Source organism: Ochotona curzoniae, unplaced genomic scaffold (assembly GCF_017591425.1).
Source record: "Ochotona curzoniae isolate NIBS_2020 unplaced genomic scaffold, NIBS_Ocur_1.0 scaffold_4701, whole genome shotgun sequence".
NCBI classification, from domain to species: Eukaryota; Metazoa; Chordata; class Mammalia; order Lagomorpha; family Ochotonidae; genus Ochotona; species Ochotona curzoniae.
In genome coordinates, this window is record NW_024467122.1 from 56602541 (window position 1) to 56629396 (window position 26856).

The window sequence follows — 26856 nt, forward strand, 5'->3', positions numbered from 1 at the left end:
TACCATTAGAACCCAATCAGCCTCCTTGTGCATTGTCATTGCTCCCTTTGTCTCTTTTCCATTCCACACTGTCAGTTTTTAGGCAAGTTATTCCCACAGCATCAGCTGGCATGGGTAGAAATGAGGCAGAGGTATTATCGTTGACAACAGGCAAGCAGAACTAGATTCCAGAAATATTTCCACAGTGGAACTAACAGTTTCATAAGGGTTCTTGTGTTGGGGCATGGAACAAGATGGACTTTCTAGGTCCTTCTACTGGAACACTGAGAGGACAGAGACACCATTAACTAAGATCATCAACAGAGGGAGAACATGGAGGAGCAAGAGTAGGGATTGGGATAGGAGAATAAGTTCAGTGTGAACATGTTATATTTGAAATGCCCCTTGATCACAACAACATCTTCAACACTAAAAGGGCAACTCTGTAGACTTGGAATCATGAGGGATGAAGGACTTCCTCCACAGAAAGAACTAGAATACAGAGTGAGGAGGAGAGGACAAGGGTACGTATGAGTCATTAAGAGAGCATGGATCACAGCCCTAAGCAACACAGCCTCACAAGGAAGGGTGGAGAACATTCCACTGAAAAAATACTGTGGCTTTCTATATTGAATAATCCAGCCCTGTGCCTGGAACAGAGCAGGTGCTCAACAAACTTCAGCTGAGTCAACAAAAGGAGCCGGGAGACAAAGGTAGTCTCAGTAGGGCAGGCACACGCTTCCCGAATATCATGATCAATAATACGCAATACCATGATCGGTGAACTACATGGAATCTGTTAAAACCTAGTTAAAATTAAAATTAAAAGTGATACTTAACTTGTAGAGCCAATATCCCATTAGAAATGTTTATATTTTAAGTATTTATTTATATTTTAAGTATTTATTTATATCTTAAGTATGTGTTAAGAAGTTACCAAATTCTTTGACTTTTTTATGAAAAAATCTTAAAGTACTGGCTTCTAATTCTCACACTTACCCAACAAGCATCTAGAACACATACATTTGGAGGTTCTGTTTCCAAGAGAGCTGTAACTTCAAGCTTCTCTGATTCAGCCTTTTCCTACTAAGTGAGATTTCCCACTTGCTGCATTAGAACCAAAAAAAGTTCTGTGCGCCAACATGCTCTACAGGGGACACACACAAGTTATGTGGCCCCGCATTGTTGAAGAGCCACATATTCTGAAGTGACATCAAAGCACAAGATAGACAAATACAGGCTAAATGAAACCACAGGATTACACTTTGTGAGCTAAGCCAGCATAGAGCAACACCTGAGCAAAAGAAGCTGCTTCATGGACACAGGTGTTAGTAATCCCCGAAGAAACCTTGGGCTCCCAAATCTCCTCTCTAATAAGCCTTTGGCCCCCAATTAATGTTTCTCACCAGTTTTTTTTTTTCTTCAAAACAGCTAGATGTCAACCTGGGGCTTAAGATAGACTCATATCCTATCAAAACAGCTAGAAGGATTTGTTCCTGTCCACACACAAATCTTAGCCCTGGACAGACAGCACGCAAGCCCCTGAGTCATCACTCCATGCAAATTGTATACATCTAAAGCAGGTGTTGATCATAGAATAACCAGTGTCTCCAATAAGTACACTAAATACAAACTTCTTGGACACAATAAAATCAACTACAACCAAAGAAAGCAACAGAGACCCACAAACCAAAACAATTCAACATTTGAGCTACTCCTATCAGTCATTTAATGGGGGAAAAAATCAGCAATTCAAGTTTTAAAAAGTCACGTATGTCTTCCTTCCCCAAGCAATTTCCCCCAAAATTTTTAGTAAGACAATAATTAAAAATGTGTGCTAGCTCTCGGCCACACCAAAGAAAACAAAACAGGAATCTGGAGGGGGGGAAGGGGGAAGAACTGACTTTGCACTGGATCTCGCTAACCATTGAATACTCCCCACTTACTCACCTCAGCCTGGACCTAACCCTTGTCCCCCCTGAAAGGAAGAGTTCCCAGCAACACCAGAAGATCAAATAGGTATCCATCTGTGACCATATCTATGAGAAAAGCGCAGCTACTGTGAGAGCTCTAGCAATTGCATAGAAAACGGAGCAGGTCTCTAGAGGACATTCTTGAAAACCTAAGATCAACTCCCGGAAAACACTCTTGCCCACTTACCACTCCCGGAAGCTGCTGGGTGACAACCAGAATGAGTATCTCCTCAGAAAGAGAGAGAGAGAGAGGCGTGGCAAGACAGCGGCTCCACTACCATTGAGGAACTAAGAAGAAAAAAAAAAAAAAACGCTCCTTCTTGGCAGAAAGGCAACAGCCATGAAGGCACCTCTGCTCCTGCCGCGGCCTCCAAGGCTAATCTTGGAGGAACGGAAGGAAGCTCCCGGGAGGCTGGCTTCTGGCATGGCTGCTTCTGTGGGAACAAAGCGTTCAGGAGGGTAGAAGGCAGCTCTGGAAGGAGAGACCAGCCACCTCACTTCTACTTTATCAGCCCTCACCTGCTAAAAGCAGGCGTCCTAACAGCACCCACCTGCTTTCCCAAAGCTGAAGCAATTAGCAGTAGGGATTGTTCCAATCATCACAAAGGATGTCCAGATTTTTTGGATGAAGGCTGAACACACTCAGGCACATCTAATAAGCAGATCAATGGCACCACTTCTTCCCCCACATCCTTCACTTGAGTGTTAACACTGAGACCCCTGAGGAACAAACACACACAGGAAATGGATTTACATTTTTCAGTTTGGAATCGACTTGAGGGGGTTCTGGTTCTCAAGGTGGGTTTGGAAGAAAACAAAGTTTTGTGGTTTCTATTTTCAAAAGCAAGGATCTGAAGCAGCCTATAAGCCATTTTTTTTTTTTGCAAAGGTTGCATCAGATTTGCCAGTTAAATCCTAAAACCAAATGTGCTTTCATTGCATCGCTATGATGGGCAGTCCTACTGTTGTCACAGGCAAGATGACCTGCCTCTAGCATGTCCTCGAAGCAGCGAGAGGCTGCGGATTTCTGAAAATAAGAGCCGTGGTTTTCTTCCTCATATGAGAAAGAGGACAAAGCACAGAATAGCACAAGCAACCATTGCCTTAAATTCTCTAAAGAAATCTTAAGTATAATCTCTATAGAATTTTTTTTCCCTAAACCAGAAAGCTGCTTTACTGATGTACTGTGAGAATCCTGTGTGAGCAGCATGCTGTCTTTCCAATGGGAAAGCTTCTTGAGCCGAATGCCTCCATTGGTGAGATGGTTCAGCCCAGGGGCCCAACACCCATCCAGGTTTTCTCCATGAAGATATTTACCTAGCAGAAGATCCAACAATCTACACAAAGCTGGCAGAAGTCAGCACCATCTTAGAATACCCTTTAGATTGGCCCATTTGTTCAATTCCCTATACATTTCAACTCTGTTACAACATACACTGCTATGGAGCAAATAAGCCTGGAGTCGCTGCTGCAGACCTGTGGTCAACCAGAAGCTGACAACATAGACCGGTAGAGGCATAGCATTGCAGAGTTCTCATCATTGCCTATGGGAGACACCTGCTGGCACAAGAGCAGGTGGCTCAACCCAGGGCTTGTGAGAAGATTCATAAACTTTTTCTGCTCCTAGAAACTTTAGGGTACATGAAATATTCCTGATACCTTTAGAATCACAACACGTGGCTCCGTAATGTGTATTTACTCATTGTATTGTAGGGATCATGTGCAGGAGGGGAGGGAGTTAAAAACTCTTGAGATGCAGTTGTCATAGGCCATGCCTAAGCCTATCTGTAAGCTAGAAGGGAGACAGCAGATGTTGCAGGCTACATGCTGAGAGATGGCCCCATGCATAGTCTGTAGCAGGGCCCAGGAGGAAGGGGCTCCGGGGTAGTCACACTTAAGCTAGTCCTTTAAAGGCAGGGTGGAATGAGGCAATAAAGGTAGACACAGAAAAGAGATGAGAGCCCATCTTTGATAGCCCTCTGGAGAATGCAATTGGTACTGAGATGACCGAGAGAGGTCCTGTGGGACTCGAAGATGACAAAAATCGCTTTAAAAGATGCACAGGAGACCAGCAAGGAAATAGGAGCCATGTGTGTCCCTTCCTTTGTCAGTTGCTCCCTGGCACACACACTTAGCAGGTTACAGGGAGAGTCATCTCTCCTATGCCTGCTCTGTCTGCTGTTAGTTGGGGCAAGCTTTACTTACTGTAATTGAAACCTCTGTCTTCTGGAGCTGTGTTTTCCTTGGAAGGTGTGCAAGCTCATCGCAAGAAATTCAAACAGCAGACAAGGGGAGGAACCAAAGAGATCTTTCTCCCAGGATCCTCTGGCCTCTCCCCTCACTGCTCAGGCAAGAACTGCTGTTAGCAATTTCTCCTTGGAGAGACTCCTTGGTGCCATTCATTTATTCAGCAAACACTTTTAAGAGCATCTATGACAGACACACACTGGAGAGAAAAAGCAAACAAAAGTCCCCACTCCTTTTTTAAAAAAAATTCGTTTTTATTGCAAAGTCAGATATACAGAGAGGAGAGACAGAGGAAGATCTTCCGTCTGATATTTCACTCCCCAAGTGACAACGGCCAAAGCTGACCTAATCTGAAACCAGGAACCCAGAGCCTCTTCCAGATCTCCCACATGGGTGCAGGGTCCCAAGGCTTTGGGCCATCCTCGACTGCTTTCCCAGGCTACAAGCAGGATGGGAAGCAGGGCCACTGGGATTAGAAGCAGTGCCCATATAGGATCCCAGTACATTCAAAGCAAGGACTTTACCCGCTAGGCTACCACATCAGGCCCAAAGTTCCCACTCTTGCAAAGCGTATATTTTAGGTAAGAGGAAACAGTGAACAGCAAGCACATTTGACATATTTTTTACTAAATGACATGATTTCTGCAGCTGGCTCTACTCTCTTGACAAGGCATCGTGGACATCTCTCTAAGATGGCCTGAGGAGGCCTACCTCTTCTGTTAAGGATCACCACTGTTTCTGGGGGGTCTGCAGTGCCCCCCAGGAACTGTTGGGGTGGTAACAAGCCTGTGGAGTAAGAACCTTATTTCGGAGGAGCAGCTCAGGCCCAGGTAAGGCTGAGAGTGTGTGCAGGGGCTGCCCGACCCTCTGTTCTGGTCTAACTTCTCTTGATGGCTGCATAGTGATCTATCGTGCACAGGGACTTAGTTAGGCAGTTACCTATATCTAAATGGTTTAACAATATTAAGTGGTATTTTTATTGGAAAGCCAGATTTTACAGAGATAAGGTGAGACAGAGAAAGATCTTCACTCTCCAAATGGCCACAACAACTGGAGCTGGGCCGATCCCAAACCAGGAGCCAGGAGCCTCCTCTGAGTCTCCCAAACAAGACCCAAGAACTTGAATTATCCTCCGCCATTTTCCTAGACTGTAAACGAAGCTGGTCAGGAAGCGGAGCAGCTGGGACCAAAACGGGCATCCATGTGGGATGCCAGCCCCACAGGCAGAGGATTGGCCTTTACACTTTTTATATCGATTTAGTTTTGCCATCCTAGATAGTGCAATAGTCCTCAAAGTCATGCCAGGGTGCAGGTAGGTTTCAAATAGCCCTTGTTACAGGCAGATAATAGGTAGAATTAGATTAACATTTCTCTGTGGCTGCCCCCTGAAGTGATCAAAGTTAGAGGAGGAGCCAATGGGAAGGATAAAAACCTGCTGCACATTTGACAGTGAAGAAAGCAACTGCTCACACATACGGCATAAGCAGAGGAGACACACTCACTCCACGTAGCAGGAAATTACGGGAGTCAAGGGCTTTGTTGGCATTTGTCCACTCCTGGGTAAGTATAAAAAGAGTTGAAAGCAAGGACTCGAACAGATACTTAAACATTCATAGAAGCATAATTCATAACAGCCAAAAGATAAACAATCCTAACGTCCATTACAGATGGATAGGCAAATGTGTACTATCCGTGCAATTGAATATTGTTCAGACATCAAAAGGAATGAAATTCTGCCACATGCTTCAACACAGATGAACCTTGAAAACGTGATGCCAACAAAATGAGTCAGAGCAAAAAGAAGAAATACTGTATGGTTCCACTTATGTGTGATAACTGGAGCAGATAAATTCACAGAGCCAGGGGGAGTGGCAGTTACCAGGGACTGAGGGGCAGAGGAGATTGGGCAGTTCCTTTTTAATGAAGACAGTTTCAAGTTGAGCAAAAGTTCTGAAGATGCATGGTGATGATAAGATACTGCTGAGCTTATACCTAATGCCACTGAGCAAAACTGGACCCTGGTATTTGACCTGGCTGAAACACCAGTTGGGGCGTCCACATTGCATGTCAGAGGTCCTAGCTTCCTGCTATAATGTCTCTGGAGGGCAGCACGGATGGTCCAAGCAATTCCCTGTCACGCATCCAGAAAACCCAGGTTGAGCTCCCAACTTTCCAGCCTCATCCTGGTCCAGCCTCACACTTTGGAGGCATTTGGAGAATAAACCAGTGGATGGGAGTTCTCTGTGTCTGTCTGTCTCTCTCTATGTAGCTCTTTACCTCAAAAAAAAAAAAAAAAAGAAAAGAAAAAAACTAATAGCAGGGTCTAGCACAATAGCCAAGCAGCTAACATCCTCACCTTGCATCCACCAGAATCCTATATGCGCCCCTGTTCATAACCTGGCTGATCCACTTCCCATCCAGCTCCCTTCTTATAGCCTGGGAAAGCAATTGAGCATGGCCCAAAGCCTTGGGACCTTGCACCCATGTGGAAGATCTAGAAGAAGCTTATGGCTCCAGGCTTCTGATCAGCTCAATCCTGGCTGTTGCAGCCACTTGGGGAGTGAATCAGCAGACAGAAGATCTTTCTCTCTATCTCTCCTTCTCTCTGTGTATCTGCCTTTTCAATAAAAACAAAATAAAAGTAAATTTTTTAAAGCTAACAGTAAAATTGGTTAAATTCTAAATGATTTTATAGATTTATCATAACTTTTTCAAAAACAGTTTTTGCTTTGTTTTATTTAAGGATAGGAGAAGAACCCTGCAGAGGGCTAGGACCAGCCTCACCGCCAGGCCTTGCTAGCCAAGAAACCTACTTTAAATTCCTACCTTACAGTCCAGGGAAAAGATCGCATTCCCATTTCACAAAAGCACCCGAACAGGGCTAATTCTTTAACCATCATTAAGCAGTGTATACATTGTCAGAATGTCTGAAAGTCTGTTATGCTTCAAAATCTTACCTTTTACAAGTATCTTTTATGTCTATAACCTAGAATTTCTTTTTTTAAGATTTATTTATTTCATTTGAAAGACAGATTATACAAAGAGAGAAGGAGAAAGAGAGAGATCTTTCATCCACTGGATCACTCCCCAGTCGTCACAATGGCCAGGGCTGGGCTGATGCAAAGCGAGGAGTCTGGAGCTTCCTCTAGGTCTCCCATGCAGGCTATCCTCCACTGCTTTCCCAGGTCACAGAGAGCTGGACGGGATGTGGAGCAGCTAAATAGAATGAGCAATCACATGGGATACAGCGCCACGGGGTGGAGGATTAGCCTGATACACAGCTGCACTGCCCCTCCTCCCTTGTAATCTAGAGTCTCACTAAGCACCTTATTAATGAGCACCTCAGTGTGTCCTCACAGGAATCCAGCTTATTATGTTAAAGGAGTTAAATATGTAAGTAACTGAGAGAAAAGTTGTTCCTAATATACTCACTCTCTAACTTTCCACCATTTCATCAAAAGGAAGGAATGCCAAGTTTTATTCTGAAGAATCTGAAACCACACAATTCTTTTTAACACAACAAGAAACACGACGCGTGTTTCTCAGAAGCTGTGAATATCCGTTGTTCCATTGACAAGAAGCTAAGAAAGCCAATAAGTGACATATTTAGATAGCTAAATCACTTAGGGCAAGTGAAGCGCCCCGACCCCCAGTCCTAATTCCACAGATGTAAAAAATGGACTTGACAAGCACTTTCATTCAATACATGCAGGTACTCCACATGGAGCATCATGAAAGCCAGACAGAAAAACAAAATACAATTCCTGCTCTTGAGACATTTATCTGCCGGGGGAATCAGCCATGCACATGACAGGATTCAGCAACAAAAGGCTCCTCCCTCACTGAAAATGAGATCAACAAATGGCCGATTGAGTCACTTTATGTTCATTCAATGCAGTTTCAATCAGATAGACTAATTATGATATCATTGTCTCCCTGGCAAACATTCATTACCACAGTGTTAGTGTTTGATGCTGCTGTTGGCTTAACTGCTTTTAATCCAGATCAAAGAAGACGGAGCATACTGCAAAGCCAAAGCAAGCCTCTGGTACCACCCTCAGTGACAGGAAAGCAGCTCTCACTTAAACTTATGATTTGGAAATGTGCAACAAGTAACAAATGAAAGTAAGATAAAGTACCCTGTAATTCTGTAGACAAATTCTAGAACAGTCACCTGTTTCAAGGAGCCTAGAGGCCAGCTTGAACCTACTAAAGCAGTGTGTCCCCTGAGAGGAGGAGCCCAATGTAGACCCACCCTTGAAAGCATCACCAGTATTGTTGAACTGCAATACTGCAAATCATTTAGTGTTGAGTCAACCACGGAAGGCACCAGTTCACTTCCCAGTTGTAAAAACCAGGAAAACTGAAACATTCTTAGTGAAGATTAAAGGAGATATTTATTTAATGAATAGAAAATAAATAAAACAAGTATACATTGCATATGCACCACCTAAGCAGCAGGTAGTCCAACACGTAACAAAGGCCGATGTCTTCTCTGTCATCTCTCCAGAACCTTCCCAATGACTGCCACATTTCCTGTATCAGAATAGAAGATACACCTGCTGGTTCTGAGCTACCTCATCCCTCCAATCCTCTCCATCCTTGTCCAGACACCTGCCTTCCTCTCTCTAGGGTGAGAGCCTCCAAGCTGCTGTCTCTGGCAGGCCATGAAACAACACAGAAAATGGAAACTTTGAAAGGATGAAATCAACAAGGGTAACAGAAGCACTAATATTTTCTTCTCACGTTGTTTTTCATGCCTTGTTCACTACAGTGATAGACTTTCAATATCTCTGGACACCATACCTGCTTCTCTTAGTGACTGAAGCAAGCACTTCTGTTCAGGAACACGTTCATAAAAGGTTTTAAGTCACAAACATCATCATGATCTTTATCACCTAAAATGAAAGCGTGGGACTGTAACCTCCTGCAGTTTTATTTCTTTTCTAATACTTTTCTTGGTGTAATGAGCTAAAAGTCACCAAAAAAATATATAACTCACCTCCTCTTCCACCAGGTTCCCCACAATACTTCCTGTGTTAGGTTAACCATTTGTGAAAGGAAGTCGATTTCATTACATTGACCAACTCAAACGACTGACCCATTGCTGGTCACACCATTTCCTCTGGGGGATTTTCCATCCTTAGTGAAGGACTCCTATTTGAGTTTCAGTTATTTCTTAACGAACTCACAAAAGGAACAAACAAGAATGAAATAGTACAAGAAGGAGACATTCCTTTAGAAGTGAAGCCATGGATGGAGACCAAGATTTAGCAACACAGGAGTTTTTGACTTTGCTGTTAGAATTACAATTACAGGAGTGAAAATAAACCAGTGATATAAATCCAACACTGCATTCAATTCAATATGGTATCAGGGGTTTTTTTTAGATAACCAAAGTGTCCTGTGTGTTAAAAGTCACACTGGAGACCTGTGGCTGGCACCAATCTGTCTTCACCTCAAGGACTCTCCTGAACACCCCTTCAAGGCAGACAGCACTTAGAACAAACAAGGCATGGAACACAGGATCAAGTCTTACCAAACTGGGGTTCTGGAGGTTCTCACCGCCTCAAAACCTTTAAGAAACAGGATCAGCACATCCCTCAAGGTCTTGTAACACACATTCCATCCCTGTTTTCTCCTTAGCAGGCTGCCATCCCACCAAGCATGAAGGACTGGAGTCAAGTGGCTTTAAAGAAGCTCTTTTCTTCATCTCTTTAACCTTATATCCTGTCCAGTTGGTCAACAGGTGTGAAAACCCCACACCCTTTGCAAAGCACCTGCAGACAGCAGAATGAAGTTCAGGCTCCTAAGCAAGATGTATCTCTAGGACGGATTACATGTGTTCCAGAATTGTCCAAGTCTCAGTTCTGTATTAACCCCTTTGTAATGCACTAGTTATTGCAAGGTGACCAAGCCCTGGTCTACCCCATCGAAAGCCTTTCCAGTGTAAGGGATGTGAATTATTATCAAGTTGTGATACAGATCGGTTAAGCTCTAAAGTAGGTAGTCCCTATCCCAATAGGCTTTGGAACTAAGCAGGAGGGAAGATGTGTCAGTCTCTGCAGGACAGAGGAGCTGAATCCTAAAGGATGACTAGGTGAGTAGAATGGGTCTTGTTCTCTCCCCAGTTATGTCCCTGCCATCCTCTACTGTGGCATACACCCTACAGCGTTCATAAACACAGAAGGCAGAGATGAGTTCCTTATTACCTCCATCAGTAAAAGTGTCCGAGAAACCGGGCCAACTATGGGTAAACACCAGGCCAGAGGCCTTGAGTGCTGCACACCGACTCAGGAAAGGAACTTAGAGGCATTTCCTTCTTAGGTTAAGTTGCCAAGGCTTGTGTTGTGTCGGTTACAAGGAAATTGGCCCTACAACACTGGGAGACTGTGCTGGGACAGGAGGTGAAAAAAAAGGATGGCAACCGAGAGACAAACTTGCCCAAGGTGGCTCCAGGTTGAGCTGCCCCTAGAGATATAGCATGTCTGTTGGTGAGGAATAGACTCCATTAAACCAGGCTGTCCTTGGGAAAACATGAATTCCCAAAGAGTGGCCAGGTATGCGTCATTCTGATTTGACACGTATTCTGCACCAAAGCTGATCCGTATTCAGGAAGAAGCTCTGGGCTCAAGGCCTGGGACCCACACCGGCTGAGAGGGTGCTGCAACTCCTTCCGGTGCAGTGCTGCACTTCTGTACATCTTTGGACCAAAAAGGTGCTCTTCCCCAAACTTCTCTTATTAGTAAGCTGGGGCTGCGGCTGTGTCCAGTCTGATAAGATAAGTAAGTATGAACATCACTTCTGAAAAGGAAAAGGAAGAGAAGGTGCAGGGCTAAGATATGCCAGAGACTCAGGGGAACCACAGAGGCACACATGGGAGTCCTGATTTTTCTTAGCCTCAGGCGTAACATGAAAGATGGAGCTGACTGTAAGTTGCCACTGATTTTGAGAGCACATAAGTAACAGGATGAGCAAGTAAATTATGATCCAGTTCACTGATGCCCATCATTGAAGGCCAAATGCTTTTCTCTTGTTACTTTCAAAAGTCCAACTCATACCAAGAATGGTGAGTTCATTTCCTAAAACTGCTGCAGCAAAATACCACAAACCAGATGGCTTAAAACAAAAGAAATGTCTTCTTTCACACCTTCAGAATCTACACACCCAAAATCAAGCTGAGAAAAGGTTGGTCCCTTCTGCAGGCTCTAAGGGAGAAACTGCCCTTCCTTGATCTTCTAGCTTCTGGCGGGGCAAAGAATCCTTGACATTCAGTTGTCTGAATACTCTCCATAATGACTACATTGCAGTATAGATCTCTACTTCCAGAAAAAAAAAAAAAGGACACCCAGTGAAAATATTAATTAAACCTTGACAATAGGATACTAGATTTTCTACCTTTGTCTATACCTACGAAGCCATGAGAACTTAAACAGCAGAATGTTCAACTTGCATAGTTACTAAAGAACTATACTGCTGTGATAATATGGAGGGAAATGGTGGGAGGGGAAAATAAGGAGGGAGAAAGTGGAGGGAAATGGAGGAAATCCCTAGACCTACAAAAAGGTATCATGGAAATAAAAATAATTTTAGAAAAAAATTCATATACTTTACTTGAAAATCAATTATGGAGGGAGGGAGGGATGGAATCGATTTGCTGGATTACTCTCCAAATGGCTGATCCAAAGCTGGGAGCCAGGAGCTTCTTCCAGGTCTCCAACATGGGTACAGGGTCCCAAGGACTTGACCTATCCTAGGCCGTAAACAAGAAGCTGAAATGGGGAAGTAGAGCAGGCAGGACACGCACTGGTGCCCATATGGGACACCAGCACTGAAAGTGGCGGATTAGCCTACCTCATCACTGTGACAGCTCCCATGTGGACTTTTCATGAAGACATGAATCATTGGATTTGGGGCCCATTCTCAGGCTTAGGATGTAACAGCAAGTTGAGGATGAAATTAGCAGAGAAAAGCACTCATGCTGGCGTTCTCTCTCTCTCTCTCTCTCTCTCTCTCTCTCTCGCTCCCTCCCTGCCCTCTTCTCACTCTTGTTCTCACTCTTGTTCTCACTTTCAGTTGCTATGTCCTTCAAATAAGTTGTAAGCCTTTTCTTGAAGAGTGAACCAAAATAAACCTCTCCCTGTCATAAATAGCTTCTCTCGAGTATCTGTCACAGTGCTGAAAAGTTGACTAATATGGGGAAGCTTGGTGAGTTTCATCAAAATTGAGAGAAGCTAGAACAAGTTCTGGTTCATCCATCTGAGTTCTATGTATGAGCATTCAACTAGTTCATCATGAAGCAAAATGGAGAACATTTCAAGTCCAGCACTCTCTATATGACTCATCAAATGCGAGGGTCACCTTGCTTTTACACTTACAAAAGTAAAACAAAATCTGAACATTAAGAAGATCTTTTAGGTATTCTGATTAGTCAGCTCGGTTTTCTAGAAAAACTAAGCCTTAACTGAGACCCTCCAAATCCGACCTTAGAGGAAGGTTTACAAAGTTTCATGGCTGTCCTTAGTTCTTAGCTGGCTAAAACCTGAAAGTTAGCTTTTCTCTTGTTGAGATGTGGGTGTGACACATCATTCAGTTCTAAACTATCTCAGTTTCATTTACATTAAACATTTAGTGTGACAAATTCTCAGCTCATAATCTGATCAACGAGCTACTCAAGATTGCATCTCAGTCAGTTTCTGAATAATCTGTCATCACTTGGTGGTGTCATGCATCAGGGAACCTTGATTCTAACTCTGAAAATAAGAAATCATTATTGCTGTGCTTTGTAGAAATGCCTGGCGCCCTCCCCAGGGCATGTGACACATAATATCTGCTCACAAAGATTGCTTTAGGTAGCTTTTTCACTGCATGTGGACCTATGACCCCTAGACATTCTTTAAAATGTACAGCAAGCGCAGGGAACAAACTCCTTGAAAACTCTAACACAGGAATTGCGCACAGGCTTAAGAAGCAGATGCCTTCTGTTAAGCAAGGCCTTGGATGCCACTGCCTGAACATATTTCATGGATCATCTTAACTGAAATCTAACCTGCAGAAACTAACTAAACACTGATGACATTAGAGCAGAGACCCATAAAGAGAAGTGTCTTTGATTCCTTCTGTGTCTAATTGGGAAGTTATCTATCCACTTTCAGTGAAAAGTGCAGGTCTTTCGCTTAATCCAACCTTGCGTGTGGATACGTTCCTGAACTATTGATAGAGGCATGATATTTAAATGCACAAGTAGCGGCAATTCCATTTGGCTTTCCTAATTATGCTGATTGCCATGATGCTAACCATGCCTGTTCGCTGGAGTTTAAGTAAACAGGGCCACCACTTTCAGCTCTCAGCCCACGATTTATAGGGACTATGTGTCTGGCACTCAGGGTAATGCTGGCCTGCTCTCACCAGTGGTTATATATGCAACATCATCAAATAATTTCCAGAGTTTTCAAAGACTTCAAAGCTCCCAGTCTTCCATAAACTTGATATCCAGGCATGTTTAACCGTGGCAAGGACTAGAGGGAGGAGAGCTACACAGAAATTCCAAATCATAGGCACTTCATAAATGTGTTCTGTGTGGCTAGAAAATGTCCAAACTTCCAGGAGAGAAATGAAAAGGCCAGTCAATCCACCACCCAAGCAGGGATAAAGCTAGGCTGGAGTGAATGTGGCTTAAATATTGGTTTGGAGAGGCTATTTGATTTTTCCATGATCAAGATATTGTATCCTAATTGCTTCCTTTACTAAATGAGTGGTGTTTAATTGGTAAGTGGAAATGAATTTACTTCCTCCCTTCTGCATTTTCTGAAAGTGACCAGATGTCCCATTAAGAGGCCTTATGCCCTTATGATGTGGTCCTGCAAACACAGAACTTTGTGTATCTTAAGAGGCCACACTGCTTAGTGGTAAAATTAGAGGCTCTGGCTGTGTGTGAAGCCTGGCTCTGCCCGCCTTGTAACTCGGGCCCACTGGGACCAGTTGCCCTGTGTGTCTCAGCTGCCTCATTTCAAAATGAGGGTGGTAATAATGGTATTTACTTCATCAAGCTGAGGGTCAGAATTATTCTATTTGCTCAGTACCTTGGAAGTATTGAGTGAACACTGTTCTATTATCATAATTGGAACACAGAACAAGAGAAAAGTTCTTCCAGCTCAAAAATTAATTCCTGTAACACCAATAAAAATAGTTCTGCTGTGGTTCTGAGTGCTCCATCCCCACAGCTTTCACTCATACCTTACTGAAGCTCTTAGAACATACAGCAACACCTTGTTCTTCATGAGCACTGTACAAAAGGCATGTATTAGCTTCTTCTTATTGTAACACCTGCAATGAGCTGCTTATACAGTAAGTAGGTTTATTTGTGCTCATGGTTTTGAAAGTTCGTGGTTGAAGATCAAGTTGGTTCCTTTGGTCTGGCCATCTGGAGAGAAACAGAAAATGGGGATAACAGAGCATGTGTGGAGGAAGGACACTGGTACCCAGGAAGCAGGCAGAGAGATCAAGCCTGTCTCAGTATTTGCAACCAATTCTCTCATGAGAACTATATTCCAAATCTGGCCAGCACTGTGGCATAGCATATTAAGGCTCTACCTGAGGCACTGGTATATCATATGCACACTGAGTCAAGTCCCACTTGTTTCACTTCCAATCCATCTCCCTGAAAGTGGACCAGGAAAGCCGTGGGAGATACCCCAAGTCCTTGGGCTCCTGTACCCATATGGGAAAGCCAGAAGCTGTTGGCTCCTGCCTGCCTTCAGACAGGCCCAGCTCTGGCCATTAGGACCATCTGGAAGATCAGCTGATGGAAGATCTACTCTCTGTCTCTCCTTCTTTCTTTTTTTTTTTTAAGATTTTTTTTTTTAATTTTTATTGGAAAGGCAGATATACAGAGAGGAGAGACAGAGAGGAAGATCTTCCGTCCAATGATTCACTCCCCAAGTGAGCACAACCGCTGTTGCTATGCCGGTCCGAATCCAGGAAACTCTTCAGGGTCTCCCACACAGGTGCAGGGTCCCAAAGCATTGGGCTGTCCTCGTCTGCTTTCCCGGGCCACAGGCAAGGAGCTGGATGGGGAGCGAGGCTGCTGGGATTAGAACTGGCGCCCATATGGAATCCTGGTGTGCAAGGCGAGGACCTTAACCAAGGTGCCATCACGCTGGGCCCCTCTCTTTCTTTCTAACTCTGCCTTTCAAATAAAAGTAAATAAATCTTTAAAAACAACCCCCCAAAAAATATCTCCCACTTGTTCAACTTTCCAAATACCATATTTGGATTACTATTTTCACCTTTCTGAGAATTGAATAACTGCATGATTGCTGGGGCCATCTTATATGCAAACTACACCAAGGATTCTCATATATGTAATGGTCACAGCAACTAGCAACTCGTTAGCACTGGATCCCACCAATCTTCCCACAAATACTTCCACTGCCCTTTTTCCTATGCTCTATTCATCCAGTAAGGACCCATTATATGCCAACCAACAGACAGCCCATATACAGCCTCCCAAGACTTCCCATTTTTACCAACTAATTAATAAGTTTTTCCAGAAAAGCAACATTTGGGGCAATACCTAGATTCCAAAGTGCACAACTTTCTAGGAGGCCTAATCTGAGGGATGATGGTACCTTGTGCCTGGGGCTGTGACATGGTGGTTGAGCAGAGTCACTGTGCCTTTTGCATGCTGAACATCTCTGTGCAGCAGCATGACTCCCAGGGTTCACAGAGTTTCATTATCCTTCACTAACCACTATCAGTAGCATTTTACTTTAGATACTAGAAGCTTCGAAGTGATTGTGTTCCTGGGATAAGATCTGAATCACCAGCTCAGAAGGCAGCAATGTGCATTAGAAAGCACAATAAACAGCCTGGACATAAGACAAGCCCTGTTTTGTGTCACTCTTCATCAGGAGAAATCTCATGTCACTCCCTCATGAACAACTCCACAAAGCTTCCTTCATGAGAGGATACTTACAACCCTTGGGGACATCCCTGGTGTTGGAGATGAGGTGATAGAGAGGGAGTGGCAGGAATGTAACATTTAGGAAATTCCAGAGCCCTGGCCTCTTGACTGCTACTTTAATGGTCTTTCCACTGCACCACATGCACTGGAAAGATTGCAAGACTGTCAGCCGCTCTTTAACTCAAGTTCCTACTTAGCAACCTTGTCAAGACTGGTAAAGGCTGTGAGAACCTGCTTGCCCCATTCCATTTCATCCTTCTGTAATCTGGAAATCGCACTGAAATGGTCTCTTTCATATTCAGTTGCGGAAGGGTATATGCACTACAGCCAGGCTATATCAGACACCACCTAGGTTTATTCACCTTGAGGTTCAACGGTTTTACTGCTGAGAATGCACAGGAAAGAAGTAATGGGCAAACAAGCGAGCCCATGCTCAGCGGGAGACAGGGCATTGCTGGGTCACTGCATACTCAGGCACACACAAAGTGTCTCAAAACATGGAAAATGAAATTGAAAAGGTAAGCTTACTTTGGTTCCAAAAAAAAAAAAATTTGAAATTCATGCATGCTTTTTTTTCTTAATACATATTAAGACCCTCTCCTATGCATGGATTTCAAAAACGTTTCTTTCTTTATTAAGCCCATGCATTCATAGATAATGAAAAGGAAGGAGTTTATCTGAGAAAGTTGACCTCATGAAAGCAGTGTAGTAGTAACTAGCAGAGGGAAGGGAGGCGAGGCACAGAGGGAGACTGGCTAATACACAACAATCAGATCAGAAGAGTCAGGTCTAATGCCCTACACACTACAGGGACCTCCAATTCACAAAAACGGATCATTTTTACAAAGAGCAAAGAGAGAGGAGTTCCAAAGGCGCAGCGCACAAGAAATGATAAATGCCTCAGGAGCTACAAATGTTAATCATCCTTATTTGATTATTTCATATATTGTATAAATGTAACACATTATCACACTGCACCCCTTAAACAGGTAAAATTATAATATACCAATGAAAACTAGACAAATGAAATAGTGTTTTAGAGAGAAACTTCTATGTGAGATTGACACCATGTCTGGGAAGCACTCAGAGTAGAGAGTGTCCAATCTACTCACCTAGTTGGAGTGAGAAAGTTGCTCGTAATAATTTTAAGACATCATTGGTGAATAGGCAACACCTTGAGAGTACTGAAGATAAAAAAAAACATTGTACATTTAGCGCCAATAGTACAGGTACTAAAGAGTGCTTGTGACCTTCTGAATTAGCTAGCTGAAGAGAATTCCTCACTGGGAGCAGAGTATAGAGTGAAATTAAACAAGGACAGAAGCAGGGGGACCTGTCTGGGTCCCTGTATGAGGAACGCCTGAGAAACCATTGAAAAAAGAGAAAAGAAACAGAGGGACTTGGAAAGACGAGCAACACCTACAGGTGGAGGATTTGCGAGGCAGGATCAGGGTGGAGGGCCAGGATACTAGAGGGGAAGGAAGAAACTAGGATTTTAGAAGAGCCTGTTTTGATTAACTCTAGGGAATTTTTGTGGACTATGTTAGAATTATTTGGCTAGAATGAAGAGGAGAGAGAACAGATGCTAAAGACTAAAAAAATTGATTCTGAAGTTAGTTGCTATAGGTAATTTACTCCAAAAGCCTTAAGTGAGATGTGAGATAAGCTGGGACCCACTCATTGGGAAGGTTAGAATAAAACTTCTTTCCTGTGCCATTGGGAACTGGAATGTCATATACGGAGGGCAAAAGGCTGAGAAAGATAAATATACTGAGCCCTCACTGACATCTGGGCAATGTCGCCACCAGGGAAGCCCTGACAATGCTCATGTGAACACTGGTCATACAATGATTTGACCGATTCACTTCAGAACCTGACTCCTGACTCTCGCAAGGTGGACCAATCCACTTCATAATGTCATAACGATTACTTGTCTCTCCACCCAGCAATGTGCCAAATCAACAGCAGGAACTCATTAAATCTGCATTTGTTGATCACCTTGTAGAGATACTTTAAGACTGTAGTTAAGAAACATTTGGAGGGGTTTTTCCTCCCTTGGAGACCGCTCCTGTCACTACGACAGGAACCTTCTTTCTCCCTTTCCTAAATAAATCTGACTTTGGGAAAAAAAAAAAAACAGGAAGGAAGGGAAGGGAAGGGAAGGGAAGAAAGAAGGAATGAATGAAGGAAGGAAGGACAGACATTTGGAGGGCCGGGCATAATGGCTCTATTGGCTAATCCTCTGCCTCCAAGCACCAGCACCTATACAGGTGCCAATTCCAGTCCTAGGCCAGAATAGGATGACCCAAGGACTTGGGACCCTGCACCACCATGGGAGACCTGTAAGAAACTCCTGGCTTCAGATCAGCTCAATTCTGGCTGTTGTAGTCATTTGGAGGGTGAACCAGCAGAAAGAAGATTTTTCCATCTCTCCTTTCTGTATATCTTCCTTTCCAGTTAAAAAAAATTTTTTTGAATCATTTGGAGAAATGCAGAGGATCAGCAAAGTTATCATGCACAAATTTTGTTAATGGAAATCAAGAGTTACCATGCATTAAACTTTCAATTTCAATTTTTTTAATCCTGAGTTTAAATCAGATAAAATAGCATCATGTTTTTCTGCAAGCATCTACATAAAGGTACTTTTTAAATTTTATTTATTTAGGGGCCGGCACGATGGCACAGTGGTTAAGGTCCTTGCCTTGCACGCCCGGGATCCCATATGGATGCCGATTCTAATCCTGGCGGCCCCACTTCCCATCCAGCTCCCTGCCTGTGGCCCGGGAAAGCAATCGAGGACAGCCCAAAGCTTTGAGACCCTGCACCCGTGTGGGAGACCTGGAAGAGTCTCCTGGCTTCGGACTGGCATAGCATCGACCCGTTGCGCTCACTTGGGGAGTGAATCATCGGACGGAAGATCTTCCTCTCCATCTCTCCTCTCTGTATATCCGCCTTTCCAATAAAAATAAAATAAGTCTGTAAAAAATTATTTATTTATTTATTTATTTATTTGAAAAGCAGTTACAGAGATGGAGAGGCAGAGAGGGAGAGAGAGAGAAAGAGATCTTCTATCTACTGGTTTACTTCCCAAATGACCACAATGGCCAAAGCTGGGCCAACCCCAAGCCAGAAACCAGGAACTCCATCGGATCTCAATGAGGGTGCAGGGGCTTAAGCATTTGGCCCATCCTCTACTGATTCCCCAGTCACATTAGCAGGAAGCTGGATTGGAAGTAGAGCAGCTGAAACTCAAACTGGCACCCATATGGGATGCCCTGTCTCCATCTACCCTAACACTTGTGCTCCTCCCCTTCCAAGACCAGCCACTCCAAGGGCAGCAATCTCCCTTCCTCTCATGCTATGCTTTGCTTTACTGTCCTTGTGCTAGACACAAAGGCCCTTGCCTTCTGCAAAGGATGGGAGAACAAAAGGCAACCAACAGAGGGGAATAGAGAAGAGTTCCAAACAGTCCAAGGTCAACTGTACTGCCATGATCCCTGGCTGCAGTTCTCGGTTTCCAGCAGGTATCTGTTCAGGGAGGAATTCTGAGTACAAAGCTAAAGGAAGCACGGAGGTGTCAGAACAGGGTGCTTAGAACCCAGTTCAGTGATTCATTTGAAATACTCCTTACACATCTCGTGGGTAGCAGGCAATTTTCTCCCCAAGAACTTAATAAGCACATAATCTCTCCCCACAAGGAGCTCACATTCTTGCGTAAGAGAAAACATAAATAGGTGATTTATTTACTCCATTGGAGCTATCCACATGTGGATAATTTTAAATTTAGCTGAAGATAAACAACCTTAGGTTCAAAAATGAAAGATTAAAATTCATGTCCTGTTGCTCTACCCAGGTTTGCTCCATAGCCACATGTGCAGTGGCTCCCACATCAGGCAACGCACATAGAGGACATTACCTTTATCAAATGGAGTTTTATTGCGTGGCATTTGACAGTGGCCTTATGGTAACACAGAGGAAAGGGCAATTCGGCCGGCTTGAGGAGGGCGTGAAGGAGCCAAGAAAAATAGAGACAAAGATTCCATCTACTAATTTCCTCTCCAAATTTCTTGCAACAACTGGCCCCAGACCAGCTTACAGATAGGAACCTAGGACTCCACAGGTTGTGGAACTGCTAGAACCTAGCCCCCAGATGGAGTTCTAGGTTTCATCGGGGCCTCCAAGATTCGTGACAGGAACCTAAGTACATGAATCATCCTCTGCTGCCTCCTGGGATGCATCATCAGGATAATGAATCTGAAGTGAAGATGTTGGGACTCAAACTGGCACTCCAATATGGAATGCAGGTGTCCCAAGTACCCTACTGTGCCACAATACCAGCCACATGGAACTTCTTTAAGCGCATGGCCTCTGTTTGCCAAAACCAACTCTTTTTTTAGAGGCAGAGAGACGGTGAAATATACAGAGAGAGTAAGCTTCTGTCCAATGGTTTACCTTCCAAATGCCCACTATGGTCATATGTCCAAAGCTGGAGCCAGGAATCCAGTTCAGATCTCCCCTGTAAGTGCCGGGGACCCATCTTCCTGAGCCATCCAGGCTGTGTCCCACGATCAGCATCATCAGGAAGCTGAAATCAGGAGCAAGAGCTGGAGGTCAGACTCAGGCACTCTGAGGTAGAACATGGGATGTGGGGCATGGGAACTCAACCTGAGCTCTTACCTGCTGAGCCAGACACCCATCCCCTACGTGGTACCTTTGAGTGGCTCTTGAAAGCTGAGTGCATTTTTCTTGCAACATAAAGAACCAGGATACAGGAAGAAGAAACAGAATATACAAAGGCAAAGAACAGTCACACAGTATTTTCAGGAAACACTCAAAAATAAGCAGGGCCATGTGATGTGTGGAACACAAGCTAAGAGATTTTTTTTTTTTTAGTTATTCCTTGTCTGGGAGATCCTCAATGTTGTCACTTTGTTGCTCTAAGATTGAGATGGGGTTTGTTTGCTCATTTTCGAAGGAAACATTGGTTTCCTCGTTTATATTACTTGATGTTTTTCAGTTTCCCTTTCCCATGGCCTTTCAGATCTGTGGGCTTTCTCCTCAAGCCAATGGTTGTCTTTACCTTGTGTCTGAGGCTTCCAAATGTAGAGAGGCTTGGGCCTCAGCCTCTGCAGCCAGTGCAGCCCTGGCTGTTTTCCTTAGCTGCTTGGTGTTCCTCCCCGTCTAGTCCCAGCTCCATCTGAGGCGCAAATGGGTCTGCAGATGCATTGCGCCTGTCTCTGCTAAGATTGCTGCTCTGTTGGGAAGGCAAACTCTGCCAGCAGGGTCCCAGCTAGTTACCGGGGCTGCTCTAGTGCGCCACCAGGTGTTTCCTGCAGATCTTCACGCTCCATGTACTGAGTCTGGGCTGCTAGGTCTGTTTGCCTCAGCTTTCGTTGCACGTCACTCCAGGTTTCAGGCAGTTGATCCCAACCCAGTCTCTGCCACTCAGAGACCCTCAGCATCTCCCTCTTGGTTGGCTCCGGTATCTCTCCAGAGGTTTTACGGCACAAGCCCTCTGGGCGGAGGGTGGACACTGTCTTCCTTCCCTGAGACCTGCCCTCAGCCAGCTCACCCTCCAGCAGCTCACTCCCCAATGGCTGGCTCCCCAGTGGCCTGTCGGCCCTGATCTGGGGTGCCATCCATGAGGTGGGCCTGTGATCTTCTCACCAGAGTTTTTGTGCTATGACTTTTTGCCTCACATTGTCTCTTCGTCTCTTAGGGATCCATGGCGTGGGGGGATCTTGCTGGGAATTCCCTTTGTCTGGTCCTTTATTAGTGGATTGGGGTGCCCTCTAGTGGCTCGCCTGGGCTCACTCCTGGGCTGCTAGCTGTGACTTTTCAACAGCTGTTCTTTGTGCAGCTCTGCTTCTCCCCAGTGGCCCCCAGGGAGCTTCGCTCACCCTGGCTGGCGATTTGCTTTTTACAGCTCTGCGCTCCACCTAACCTTGTCTCAGGACTCTATTTGTACTCCCAGCTACAGCTTCCTACTCTGATTGGACATCTTCTGCTATTTTTACCTCTTCTTAAAACCAGGATCAAAGTGGACCCAAACACAATTAAAACAGCTTCAATAGAACTCAATTAACTTTCAGAATTAAAATACATTTTTGCATTTTCAGGAGCTGGCATTGTGGCATAGCTGGAAAAGTCAGCATCTGTAATGCCAGCATCCCATACGGGCACTGCTTTGTGTTCCAGCTGCTCCATTTCCAATCCAGCTCCTTGCTAATGTGCCCAGGAAAAGCTGTGGAAGATGACCTGAGAGTTTGGGTCCCTACTACCCAATGTGGGTGACATGAATGAAGTTAACGGCTCCTGGCTTTGGCCTGGCCGAGCCTAGCTGACATGGCCCATCAGATGGAAGATTCCTGCCTCTCCCTCTGTAACTGTCTACCAAATAAATACATAAACAAACCTTTTCTTGTAAAAAAAGATTCTTTGAAATTATTCTACTTATAATATCCTACCTGGAGAGACCATCTAATCATGGATCAATTGCAGATTGATTTGGGATCCGAAATGTCTTTTTTTATGCTTTCAGTAAAACTTACTGAAGGAGAAATAAAATTTAGAATTAAGTTTTAAAAATTAAATAAAAGGTGAACCTGCTGTAAAGGCTTCTCCCACCTCTGGAGCAGGAGACTGTCCACGATCTTTCCCAGAAGGCAGCTGATCTTGTCGGGAGGCACTGAGGAACTTTATTCTTGGAGTGCTGCTGCCACCTGGTGGACCTATCACCAAATGTCAAGGATTCTGTCCAGGCTAGTTTTCCTCCACCAACCCATCTGTACCAACACGTTTGTTCTCACTTTCCTTTTCCCACATCAAAGATTCACTCAGGTGATGTTTTCGAATTTGGGATTTTGTGTACAACGGTTTTACAATTCAATTTATTTATGTGTTACATTGTGACATTTGAGCACATGCATATGATGTGTACTAATCAAAACAGGGTAATTGACTCTTCCTCTTTTTGACATTATGATTGGAGACCTGAATCTTCTTTCTTCTATTCTTTCCTATAATATCTACTGGGTTATCATGGACTGTAGTCTCCCGTATTACACTATGTCACAGTCCCTCCATTTCTAACATGTATCCATTTTCCAAACTCTAAGGCTTCCACATCACGTCCGACACCCCACAGGTGACCATTCTGTATTCAAACTGAGGGGTTATTTGAAGTTCCTTATCGTAAACATGCGACACTTTTCTATCTAGGCCTGGCTTATTCCACTTAATGTGATCTGGTAAAATGCTGCAAGTGACAGGAATTTGCTTCTATGATTGGATTATATTCTGCTCTGTGTGTGTGTGTGTGTGTGTATATATATATATATATATAAATTATGATATATATATATATATCATAATTTCTCTATCCATTCAGTGGACATCATGGTTGGTCGCATATTTTGGCTGTTGTGAACACTAAACATGGCAGTATGGTATCTCTTCAGTACACTATAGTCATGTCTTTGGAGTATATACCCAGCAGTGGGATTGCTGGATGAGACGTCAGTCTTACTCCCAGTGTTTTAAGAGACCTCTACACTTTTCTCACAGTGGCTGTATCACCTTACATTCCTACCAGCAGGACACAAGTGTTCCCCTATTGAGAAAAAGCACTTCGTACTTAGTGTCTTCCAGATAATAGCCATTGTCACAGGGATACAGTGAACTCTGCTGTGATTTTTATTTGCAGCCCTCTGATGGCTAGACATTCTGGGCAGCTTTTCACGTGTGTATTGCTTCTTCTGTATTTGTACTTCTTAGCCCTTTGTATTTCTTCTTTTGAGAACAGTTTATTTGCGCCCTTTGCCCGTCTCTTACCTTGGTTGGACTGTTGTTGAGCTTTTGTGTTCCTGATATATTCTAGGTATTAATCTTCTGTGGAATAAGTTGCTTCTCAGTATTCTTCCCAATCTGTGAGATTCTAAGACCCATTCTGGGAGGCAGGTATGGCTGGATTTTTTTAAACATGACTTTAATGATATGAAAACAGTTGGGAAATATTTCTAATAGTAATAGATGGAGTGAACATCAAGATGAAGGGTAGGACATAAGACCCAAAAGGGAACTTTATAATGTTAAAAAATGTTTCCCAGTGAGGACAAAATAATTGTGAAGCTTTAACTATTGAATAATTTAATTTCTGTATAAAACAATAACTATACGAGATTAAGGGAGAAATGGAAAAATACCAATGATAGACTTTAAGTATCATTTTCACTATGAAACAGATCAAACGAACATAAACAAGATTATAAAGCATGCAGCATAATCAATAGATAATTTTTTTCAAAGACCACACCTTAACAGAAAGCACCTTCTCAAATCAATAATGTTCATAATTTATCGTATACTAGGCTAAACACACAAGAGGCATAAGCTCCACAGCACGCAGGCATGTAAACTAATACTATCTTCTCTCAATACAGCAAGACTAGATACTAAAAAAAAAAATTGAAAGAGACAGACATTTGGTACAGCAATTTAAACACTACTTATGACACATCCCTCCCGCCCCACAGTGCTTTGGACTGCAGTCCCAGCTCTGAGTCCAGCCCTAGTCTTCTGTGCCCCATGAGGCAGCAGGTGAGAGTTCAAGTAGCTGGATTCCTGCCTTCTATGTGAGAGAAGCGGCTGGAACCCTAGGCTCCTGGCTCCTGGCTCTGGCTCCTGGCTCCTGGTCCCTGGCGTCTAGCGCCTGGCTCCTGGCTCTGGCTCCTGGCTCTGGCTCCTGGCTCCTAGCTCTGGCTCCTGGCGCCTGGCTCCTGGCTCTAGCTCCTGGCTCCTAGCGCCTGGCTCCTGGCGCCTGGCTCCTGGCTCTGGCTCCTGGCTCCTAGCACCTGGCTCCTGGCTCCTGGCGCCTGGCTCCTGGCTCCTGGCTCCTGGCTCTGGCTCCTGGCTCCTGGCTCTGGCTCCTGGCTCCTGGCCCCTGGCTCTGGCTCCTGGCTCCTGGCTCTGGCTCCTGGCTCCTGGCTCCTGGCCCCTGGCTCCTGGCTCCTGGCTCTGGCTCCTGGCTCCTGGCTCCTGGCTCTGGCTCCTGGCTCCTGGCTCCTGGCTCTGGCACGGCTCAGTTACAGCTGTTGTGGGTGTGTGGGTTGTGAACTAGCAGGTGACATCATTCACTCTCTCCCGCTCTTCTCTGTCCATTTCCTCTCTCTCTCTCTGTATTTTCAAATAAAGGAATACATTTTCTTAAAAACCAAAAAGCCTGTTCTACCTAAAAATTTTTAAGCTTTTATATTACATTTACTTTTTCTTTTTTTTCTTAAAACTTTATTTGGTTGAAAGCAGACTGACAGGGAAACAAAAAGAGACCAAGTGAAAGGCATTTTTCATCAACTGGTTCGCTCACCTCCAGCTGCCTGGGGTAAGCCAGGACAAAGCCAGCAGCCTGAAACTTCATGCATTTCCCACAGCACCCAAGTCCTAAAGCCATCAACTGCTGCCTGTGAGGCAGAGCAGCAGAAAGTGAACAGGAAAAGGAAGAACTGAGACTGGCACCTAGCGGGGCCTTTGCAAGGTGGATGGAGTCAGAGGAAGCCATCAGGGTGAACTTCCATGACTGAGAGCTGCTGGCTTTGGAAGAGCTAGAAGAAGCCGCAGGTAAGCACATGTTGACTCACTGCACGGCCTTGGGCCTCTGCCAGCAGAAAAGGTTATCACCAGATATGGTCTCTTGCCCCTCCACAAGGACTCTGAGCCGATATAAACCTACTTTCTTTATCATTTAACCAGTCTGTCAGGTTGTTCGATTAGTCACAGTAAGCAGGCCAGGCTAGAACAGTGGTACTGCAAGACTGAGAAAATAGAGCATCATGGGTGATTCTGGTGGGAGTTCAGATGAGAACAGGGAACCAATCTGAGCTAGAAATGAGGATCTCACTGAGAGCTGGGAAAAGGCCACTGCAGCCACACCAGCGCAAACTACTGGGCTGAGCTAGGTCTATGCTCTGGAGCTTCATGCAAAGTCAACTTCCTGAAGGAGGAAATATTGGTAGAAGACATTTCTGGGGAAAAACCCCATATACAATGGACTGCTTGGATGCTTTTGATGGCTTTTGACATGATTTGACAGCAAAGGGCAACAGAGCAGAAAGCTCTGGAGATTCACAGCCTGGCCAGGGAACGAGCAAAACAAACTATGCAACAACCTGATGGAGTGACCTCTTCCTGAGGATAACCAGTGAGGTGAAAAATAGCCAGTTGCGCTGTGTGAGGACAATCTGACATCTCTGAGGCAGTTCCTGCATCACAAGCCCAGATCCCTTATAAGGTAGAATTGCTTCGGGGAAGGACACCAAGGCCCTCTCCAGGGGTTTTCTACCCAGGGTTACCTCGGCATTCCACTTGTTTTCTGGCCTAGTGCCCCATGGTTAATCAAGCAGGCCCAATTTGTGCTGACAGCAGACCTTGGCCTCCACAGAACGCTGCTTTTTTTTGCATGTTTCCACAACGTAGCAGTCAATCAGTAAACGAAAAATAAAGAACTCTTTCTATGGATCATGGTGGCTTCCACCGAGATTCCAAAGCTAGCCATAGGAGCCCAAGCAGAAGTGTGTCCCCGCAGAGAGCCCTGGGTGAGACAGTGCCCGGAGGAGTGGAGCCACAGCAAGGACCCAAGAAAGTAGAGTTACCAGCAGCCCGCAGCATCTCCCAAGAAAAGCTGCAGGGAGCATGTAA

General features: G+C 44.4%; 1 protein-coding gene across 3 annotated transcripts in view; it reads right to left on the bottom strand.

The window, feature by feature from the left end:
- The window catches only part of ATP8B4 (ATPase phospholipid transporting 8B4 (putative)), a 249725-nt gene that overhangs the window by 212255 nt on the left and 10614 nt on the right, over nucleotides 1–26856 (bottom strand). Inside the window, exon 1 of one of the 3 annotated variants that reach the window (XM_040969054.1) lies at nucleotides 2504–2691. The exons of 1 other annotated variant lie outside the window; for it this stretch is intronic. The gene's annotated coding sequence lies outside the window, so the exon portion shown is untranslated. Of the gene's footprint in view, nucleotides 1–2018; nucleotides 2133–2503; nucleotides 2692–26856 lie in introns of those variants that run through there. One more of the 3 variants, XM_040969052.1, reaches the window with a different exon arrangement.